The sequence below is a fragment of the Leptopilina boulardi genome, unplaced genomic scaffold, assembly GCF_019393585.1.
Source record: "Leptopilina boulardi isolate dan_hultmark-lab unplaced genomic scaffold, ZJU_Lbou_2.1 LbouV2_285, whole genome shotgun sequence".
NCBI lineage: Eukaryota > Metazoa > Arthropoda > Insecta > Hymenoptera > Figitidae > Leptopilina > Leptopilina boulardi.
The window spans coordinates 1,706,281-1,716,260 of NW_026137846.1; positions in this window are offsets into that span (position 1 = coordinate 1,706,281).

Here is a 9,980-nt window from a genome sequence, read left to right on the forward strand (position 1 = left end):
AACTGTGTAAACATTGGTTTTTGGGGTCGCTGATTACGAATCTGATGTTAGTTTTTCAAAATTCAAAATGGCGGATCCCATATGGGGGAAATATTTTTCTAAATTTGGCGAATTTGCTTGAAACACGTTAGTCGGGGGTTTTTAGGCTCGCTGATTACAAATCTGAAGTTAGTTTTTCAAAATTCAAAATGGCGGATCCAATATGGCGGACATGTTTTTCTGAATTCGTCGGTTTTTGCTTGAAACAAATTACTCGGGGTTTTTAAGGTCGCTGATTACGAGTCTGAAATTAGTTTTTTAAAATTCCAAATGGCGGATCCAATATGGCAGACATATTTTTTAATATTTCTCTGTCAATCGACACAAATAACTTTCAATGAATTTTAAAAATATATTAGTTTTTAAAATTTACAAAAGTGTAGTATATGATTATGAAACTATTTTATGAAAAAGTGGATTGATATTACATATAGGAACAAAAAACGAGAGCTTAGATGACAAAGACACACTGTTTCTCGGTCCAATCAAAACAAATGATGGTTTATAAGTAGCTCTTCATATTGGATCAGACATTTTGAATTTTGAAAAACTAACATCATATTCGAATTCAGCGGACCCGAAAACCTCTGAGTAAGAAGTTTCAAGCAAATCCGATCAATTTTGCTTCCTCGTGGAGGAAGCTTTGTAGTCCTTTAGTTTATAAAATTTTAAAAATGTTGAAAACAAATTTTCCTCTATATAGAAACATGTTATATGAGAGCCTGATCAATTGTCCGGATGTGTGTGTGGATCGTTTTTGTGAACCCGATATCTATAACAGTTTTAATGGATTTAGGTAAAATTTGGTAGGCTTATTTATCACATAATCGTCTTCCTTACGTCAAGACGAATCGATTGGTATATATCTAAAGTATAGATTTGATTAAAATTTGAAGAATTAATGAAAGTTAAAAAATCAAAAATTCACATTTTAGCTAGAAAATGTTGTGTTTATTAAAATTCAAGTTTATATATGAAATAATTTTATTCCCTGCATTAAAACAAATCGATTGGTATATTTAAAGTATAGATTTGATTTAAATTTAAGAATTAATAAAAATTGAAGAATCAAAAATTTATGTTTTAGCTAAAAAGTTGTGTGTTTTTTTAAATTCAAGTTAATACATAAAATAATTGAATTCCTTGTACTGAAACGAATCGATTCGTATATATAAAGTATTTGTTAAATCCAAAATGAATTAAAATTTTCTGAAGTTTTGAAAAAATGTAATTAATTTAAATCAGTTTTTAACTGGAAATGTTTTAAATCAATTAATTGAATTATAGAAATTCGTAATTTCTTCCACGAGGAAGCAAATTTTTTGCTGTACACAATGAGGAAGCAAAATGTTTATGAAATAACCATAAAAGACCCCCACCTTGTTTATTTTTGTCGTCCGACATATTGGATCCGTTATTTTGAATTTTTAAAATCTGACTTTATATTCGTAATCAGCGACCACGAAAACATTTTGATATAATTGTGTGAGATATTAGTTTAATAAGATAATGTATGCTCCTTTATTTTTATTTCATAAACATTTTACTTCCTCATAGTGTGAAGCAAAAAATTTGCTTTCTCGTGGAGGAAGATATGAATTTCTTTAATTCAATTAATTGAGTTAAATTAATTAAATTTTTTGAAAAATTAAGAAAATTTTAAATTATTTTGGGTATAACATATACTTCAAATATACAAATCGATTCGTCTTAACGCAAGGAATTCATTTTTAGCTAAAATATGAATTGTTGATTTTTCAATTTTTATTAATTCTTAAAATTTAAATCAAATCTATACTTTATATATACCAATCAATTCGCCTTGACTTAAGGAAGACGATTATATTATATATTACCTTAAATTTTTCTATTTATAAATTTTTTTCCAGTAAAAAAAAAATTTTGTAAAAAGGGCGATAAAATTTTTTTTGGAGGTATTTTTAAAAATCCTCTTGTCATTTTTGAGCGATTAATGTGATAAATAAGCCCACCAAATTTTACCCAAATCCATTAAAACCTGTTAAAGATATCGTCTTTACAAAAACGATCCACACACACATACATCCGAACAATTTATCAGGATCTCATATAACATGTTTCTATATAAAGGAAAATTTGTTTTCACCATTTTTAAAATTTTATAAACGAAAGGACTACAAAGCTTCTTCCACGAGGAAGCAAAATAGTCTACTTTTGAGCAGCCATATTGGATTTTGGTTTTTTAGATTTCAAAATTTGACTTTAAATTCGGATTCAGCGTCGAAATTACCATAAATATCGTATGTGTGATGTAAATCTACTTGTTTTTTGGGCTTTTATCCATTTTTTGTTATGGGCGTCTATAGACGTACCTCACACTGGAAGCCCAATTTAGAATGCATGTCTATAGACGTACCCTCACACTCAAGGGCTTAATGAACCAAAAATTAATAGGGCAGAAGAAAATAAGTTGAACGATAATAATCATTATCGAAATTGATGTAATGCGAAAAAAGGTTAAGCAACGCTAAGTCACCTATATAAAGGATTATCCTTATTGCATTCGTTTGCTGATTTACAGTTAATAAAATATTTTATAGGTGAAACACACATAAATGGTTCATTCTCTCAAAAAGGAGAAATCACGCGTGCTTGATTTAAGACGGTGTTTTTCTAAAAAAAGTAAATTAATTTCAATTAATAAAAATTCTGCCAGCCATACGATACGATTTAACAATTTTCAATCGGATAATTAATTAAAATTTCAAAAATAGGCCAAATAACTGAATTATTGAATGAAAAGTAGTATTATAAAAAAAAGCATCTCGCTTTATCTTCTCAATTACGAGACAACTTTAAGCTAAGCGATATTGAGGGAGAAGATCGCTTTTGGTGTTCGAAAAAATCGATTTTTCTATTTTTGCATAGTTCTAAGCTAGAGGTTATTAGACAGGTGCTCCCTTAAATTAAATTGATGAGTAATTGACGCGCTAATATGATCGTGTGTTCGATTCTTCCACGAGCTGCTGAAGTGGGTGGTTGCGTTACCATTCTTTTCAGTAAATTATTTTATTATCCCATGCTTTTTCTAAGTGGTCACAAGTGATCAAGTCATAAGTTTCTCCTATCATGTTTTATTCAATTATTTATGTTTAATCGAGTTTTTCAAAAATTTGATATGACTTCGACAAGTGTTTGGTCAAAAATTATTTTCTATATAACTAATAATACCAAATTGCCTATTAGCATTTTTTTATTTCGATAGTAGCAAACTATTTATATATGACAAAAGCTGTAACTCGTGTTATATGTGTAAGAACCAGAGCACAGCAAAAATGTTTAAGATAGAAGTGATTTAAATCATTTTCGTTCAGTGAATAAAGTGTATACACCAATAAAAAATTTCATGTCATCAAAATATAACAGTGATGTATGCAGGTTAAGACACGTTCGGACATGCTTGTTAAAATGAGATATTTGAAATTTTTTTTAAAAGCTCGTGTCTATATCTACAGATTGTAATAACACATAAAATCATATTTAATTTTTTTGATTCTGACAATTTAAATTGAAGAAGTCTTACCAAAAAGTAGGTAGCAGAATTATTTCAGGCTCGCGCTCAAGAACGCTTTAAGGTCGCGTATGTAAATATTATATTAATTAAAGTAATATTTTTAGAGTTTAAGTGTTAGAATAAATGGCAGCAATACGTATTTCATTATCTCGTGCAGTTCTTGCAAACTTTTCCGAAAAAGAGGTTAGGTTAATTAGTTAAAGAAAATTTAGAAATTTAAGATATACATCGGTACCTCCATTCCAAACAAACCTATCTGGCGATGGTCGTGTAAAAAAAAACGCTCTTAATTTGTCCCTCTACAGCAACCAGATTTCTTTTTTCTTTAACCTCGCAATATTTTTTTTTTATTTGGACTTTTTTATATACTTTAAAACGATATCATTTAATCAATTGATTACAATCGTCGTGCGAAACTCCAAACCAACGTAAGTAAAAAAACTGCATTTTGACATTATAACTTCGTCACAAATTGTTTTTTTTATTAAAATGTAGATTAAACAGTGGACTACACTTAAACTTTGTATTACGTAAGTGATGTTTTATTTGGTATATGGGTCCGCGTAGCGCACGATTTGGTGTCTGAAACTTTAAAAATATTTTTTTGTCGAAATGATAAATATCAATACAGATTTTTGAAGATAAAGTGTCAAGAAATAAATATCCATGGTGGGCCAGAAAATTTTTTTATAATTTTTTTAAACAAATTAAAAAAAATTCTTTGCTTTTTGAATTCTATAAAATAGTTGAAATTTAATTTAAAATGTTTATGGAAATTTTTGGCGTAATTCACAAAATATATATAGCGCGAACGACAATTAAAAATTTTGATTTCGGTAATTTACGGAAATTTTCGAGGTAATTTATGGAAATTTATGCGGTAAGTTATAGAAATCTTGTCTAAAATTCATAAAAATATGTAAAGCATGAATCACAATTAAAAATTTTCGCGGTAATTTACAAAAACATATATAACGCGAACGACAATTAAAAATTTTATTTTGGTAATTTATGGAAATTTATACGGTAATTTACAGAAATTTATTTGGTAAGTTATAGTAAACTTACCGGAGCAATGATAGTTTATAATAAATATTTTTAATTTCGTTTGTTTCATTGTGTATTAAATTTGCACTAGTGACGGTCGAAATTCTGTGGCAGGTGGAGACGCTGGGGTCGGTGGAACCGGTGGAACTAGCGTTAATAATTTTTTTTTTTTGAGAAAATTATCATTTATTTTTAATCGGTTTCATATGTTTCACATATATAGACTAAAATTATATAACTACACTTTATTTAACCTTTATTATTTAATTATATTCTATTTTTTAAATAATATTGAAGGGTCGGTGAATGCCAGTGGAGACGATTTTGTGATGCCCTGAACAAATTTAAATCTTGAAATGTGTAAAAAAAAGGATAAATTAATCAGAAAATTATTACTTTCTTCATGGATCAACTTAAGGAATATAACTTTTGCTACTACTGAAGTAGCATTTGACTTTTATTTAAATAATTCAATGTTTAATAATAAAACGCAGAATAACACACAAAAGTGCAGTCAAGTATAAATAGCAAAAAAAAAAGAAAATAATTATTTTTTTGATCAAACGTTTTTTTTTATTCAATTCCACTACAATATACAATACTAAAATAGCAACAGAAATTGTATTTATTAGTGCACATTTCTAAAAATATTAACTTTTTTGTATAAACATCCTGTGGGGACAGGTCAAATTTTGACATTTTCAGCCTTAAAAACCACTTTTCACGAAAAATTATAATTTTAAATACAAAAGTAACTATTGGTTTTTGTTGGTAATCACAGAAATTACCTTTTTACACTGGAATTGAAAAATTATGTGAACATTATTTGTGATTTTTCTTTCACAACATGAAAAAAAGCAAGTTGTGCGCTACGCGAAGAATCATCCATATGAGGCAAAATTCCTGAAATGTCCGAACAAAAAATTAAAAGTTCTCGAATTTAATCCATACTTTTCTAAAATGTTGTTATTGTTGGTGAAAGTCTAAAAATCAATTATTATTGAATTTAATAAAATAGTTTTTAAATTACAACGTTTTTAATTTTTGACTTTTGAAAAAAAAAATTTTTTTCAATGTACAATATTTATAAGTAGAATGCATAAAAGTTAACATATATAATGATTTTTAAAGCTTTTTTGACGAGCTACACGCTGTTAATAAAATTTTTTTTTTTTAAATAACATTTGACCTTGAAATTCAAGGTCAAAATGTTAATTTACATTTATCACAAAATCGGATTTTTTAAAATTATTTTTAACTATCTCAATGGAAAGCTTGACTAATTTCCTACAAAACATGTAATTTTCAGAGTGGGATCTTTTAAAGTTTTTGAGATATTAATTAATTAATTAATTAATGTTCATAACAAATGAAATATTTTACAAACGAATAAAGTTACCGTAATTCTGAAGTTAGTAATTGAAAGTTAACGTAATTCCGCATCCAACGAGGCCTATATGAAGTATTTTGGATAAGTAGATTGTTAATAAACAATTAGTTAACATTGCAATTGTTTATTAACAATCTACTTATCCAAAATACTTCATATAGGGCTCGTTGGATGCGGAATTAGCTTAACTTTCAATTGGTAAGTTCAGAATTACCATAACTTTATTTGTTTGTAAAATATTTTATTTTTTACTAACAAGAAGCATCCAAAAGCCCTATATGAAGTATTTTTGTTCAATTTTAGTTAAATAACAATAAAAAATGAAATATCTTACAAACAAATAAAGTTATCGTAAATCTAAACTTACCAGTTGAAAGTTAAGCTAATTCCGCATCCAACGAGCCCTATATGAAGTATTTTGGATAAGTAGATTGTTAATAAACAATTGCAATGTTAACTAATTGTTTATTAACAATCTACTTATCCAAAATACTTCATATAGGGCTCGTTGGATGCGGAATTACGTTAACTTTCAATTACTAACTTCAGAATTACGGTAACTTTATTCGTTTGTAAAATATTTCATTTGTTATGAACATTAATTAATTAATTAATTAATATCTCAAAAACTTTAAAAGATCCCACTCTGAAAATTACATGTTTTGTAGGAAATTAGTCAAGCTTTCCATTGAGATAGTTAAAAATAATTTTAAAAAATCCGATTTTGAGATAAATGTAAATTAACATTTTGACCTTGAATTTCAAGGTCAAATGTTATTTAAAAAAAAAAATTTTATTAACAGCGTGTAGCTCGTCAAAAAAGCTTTAAAAATCATTATATATATTCCACGTCAATGGAAGACCCCCCCTGTCCAAAATTGGTTTTAACGTAAAAAGCTTTATTATAGCTTAAAATTTAGCTTATTTTGTCTACTTTTAAATGCAAAGTGGCGATTTTTAAAATTCAAAATGGCGGATCCAATATGGCCGCCAAAAAGAAAAAAAACGAAAAAAAAGTAATCAAAAACTCTTAAAACTTGTCACTTGGGGGTTTTCAGGGTCGCTGAATACGAATCTGATGTCAGTTTTCAAAAATTCAAAATGGCGGATCCAATATGGAGGACGATTTTGGAAAAATCTGCGATTTACTTGAATATGGCGGACTTGGAGTTAAAAATTAACTGAATTCGCTTGAAAATTGTTACTCGGGTGTTTTCGGGGTCGCTGAATACGAATCTGATGTCAGTTTTCAAAAATTCAAAATGGCGGATCCAATATGGCGGACATGAAAACTAAAAATTGGTTGAATTTTTTTGAAAATCGATACTCGGGGGTTTTTGGGGTCGCTGAATACGAATCTGATGTCAGTTTTCAAAAATTCAAAATGGCGGATCCAATATGGCGGACATAAAGTTGAAAATTGACTGAATTCGCTTGAAAATTGTTACTCGGGTGTTTTCGGGGTCGCTGAATACGAATCTGATGTCAGTTTTCAAAAATTCAAAATGGCGGATCCAATATGGCGGACATGAAAACTAAAAATTGGTTGAATTTTTTTGAAAATCGATACTCGGGGGTTTTTGGGGTCGCTGAATACGAATCTGATGTCAGTTTTCAAAAATTCAAAATGGCGGATCCAATATGGCGGACATAAAGTTGAAAATTGACTGAATTCGCTTGAAAATCGTTACTCGGGGGTTTTCGGGGTCGCTAAATACGAATCCGACGTCAGTTTTTTAAATTTCAAAATGGCAGATCCAATATGGCGGACGAAAAAATAAAAAGTCAACGCATTCGCTTAAAACTCGTTACTCGGGGGTTTTCGGGGTCGCTGATTACGAATCTGATGTCAGTTTTTAACAAATCAAAATAGCGGATCCAATATGGCGGACATGAAAACTAAAAATTGGCTGAATTTTTTTGAAAATCGATACTCGGGGGTTTTTGGGGTCGCTGAATACGAATCTGATGTCAGTTTTCAAAAATTCAAAATGGCGGATCCAATATGGTGGACATAAAAATTAAAAATTGGCTGAATTTCTTTGAAAATTGACACTCGGGGGTTTTCAGGGTTGCTGAATACGAATCTGATGTCAGTTTTTCAAAAATTAATTTTTATTTTTTTGTTCTTATTTTTTTATTCAGCGACCCTGAAAACCCCCGAGTAACGATTTTCAAGCGAATTCAGTCAATTTTCAACTTCATCTCCACCATATTGAATCCGCCATTATGTTTTTTAAAAACTGACATCAGATTCGTAATCAGCGACCCCGAAAACCCCCGGTACTGATTTTCAAGCGAATTCAGTAAATTTTCAACTTCATGTCCGCCATATTGGATCCGCTATTTTGATTTGTTAAAAACTGACATCAGATTCGTAATCAGCGACCCCGAAAACCCCCGAGTAACGAGTTTTAAGCGAATGCGTTGACTTTTTATTTTTTCGTCCGCCATATTGGATCTGCCATTTTGAAATTTAAAAAACTGACGTCGGATTCGTATTTAGCGACCCCGAAAACCCCCGAGTAACGATTTTCAAGCGAATTCAGTCAATTTTCAACTTTATGTCCGCCATATTGGATCCGCCATTTTGAATTTTTGAAAACTGACATCAGATTCGTATTCAGCGACCCCAAAAACCCCCGAGTATCGATTTTCAAAAAAATTCAACCAATTTTTAGTTTTCATGTCCGCCATATTGGATCCGCCATTTTGAATTTTTGAAAACTGACATCAGATTCGTATTCAGCGACCCCGAAAACACCCGAGTAACAATTTTCAAGCGAATTCAGTTAATTTTTAACTCCAAGTCCGCCATATTCAAGTAAATCGCAGATTTTTCCAAAATCGTCCTCCATATTGGATCCGCCATTTTGAATTTTTGAAAACTGACATCAGATTCGTATTCAGCGACCCTGAAAACCCCCAAGTGACAAGTTTTAAGAGTTTTTGATTACTTTTTTTTCATTTTTTGCTTCCTCGTGGAGGAAGCTATGTAGTCCTTTCGTTTATAAACTTTTTAAAAATGGTGAAAACAAATTTTCCTCTATATAGAAACATGTTATATGAGATCCTGATCAATTGTCCGGATGTATGTATGTGTGTGTGTATGTGTGTGTGTGTGTGTGTGTGTGTATGTGTGTGTGGATCGTTTTTGTGAACACGATATCTTTAACAGGTTTTAATGGATTTGGATAAAATTTGGTAGGCTTATTTAACACATTAATCTCTCAAAAATGACGAGAGGATTTTTAAAAATACCCAAAAAAAAAAATTTTATCGTCTTTTTTCTAAAAAATTTTTTTTAATTGAAAAAATTTTTAAATCGAAAAATTTAAGGTAATATATAATATAATCGTCTTCTTTATGTCAAGATGAATCGATTGATATATATAAAGTATAGATTTGATTGAAATTTAAAGAATTAAAGAAAGTTAAAAAATCAAAAATTCTCATTTTAGCTAAAAAATGATGTGTTTATTTAAATTCATGTTTATATATGAAATAATTTTATTCCCTGCATTGAAACGAATTGGTTGCTATATATAAAGTATAGATTTGATTTAAAATTTGAGAATTAATAAAAATTGAAAAATCGAAAATTCATATTTTAGCTAAAAAATTTTGTGTTTTTTTTTAATTCAAGTTGATGAATAAAATAATTGTATTCCTTGCATTAAAACGAATCGATTCGTATATATAAAGTTTATGTTACACTCAAAATTAATTAAAATTTTCTTTATTTTTCAAAAAATTTAATTAATTTAAAACATTTTTAATTCGAAAGTTTTTAAATCAATCAATTGAATTGGACAAATTCATTGATTCCTTCACGAGGAAGCGAATTTTTTGCTTCACACAATGAGGAAGCATAATGTTTATGAAATAAACATAAAGGACCCCCTACTTGTTTTCTTTTTGGCGGCCATATTGGATCCGCCATTTTGAATT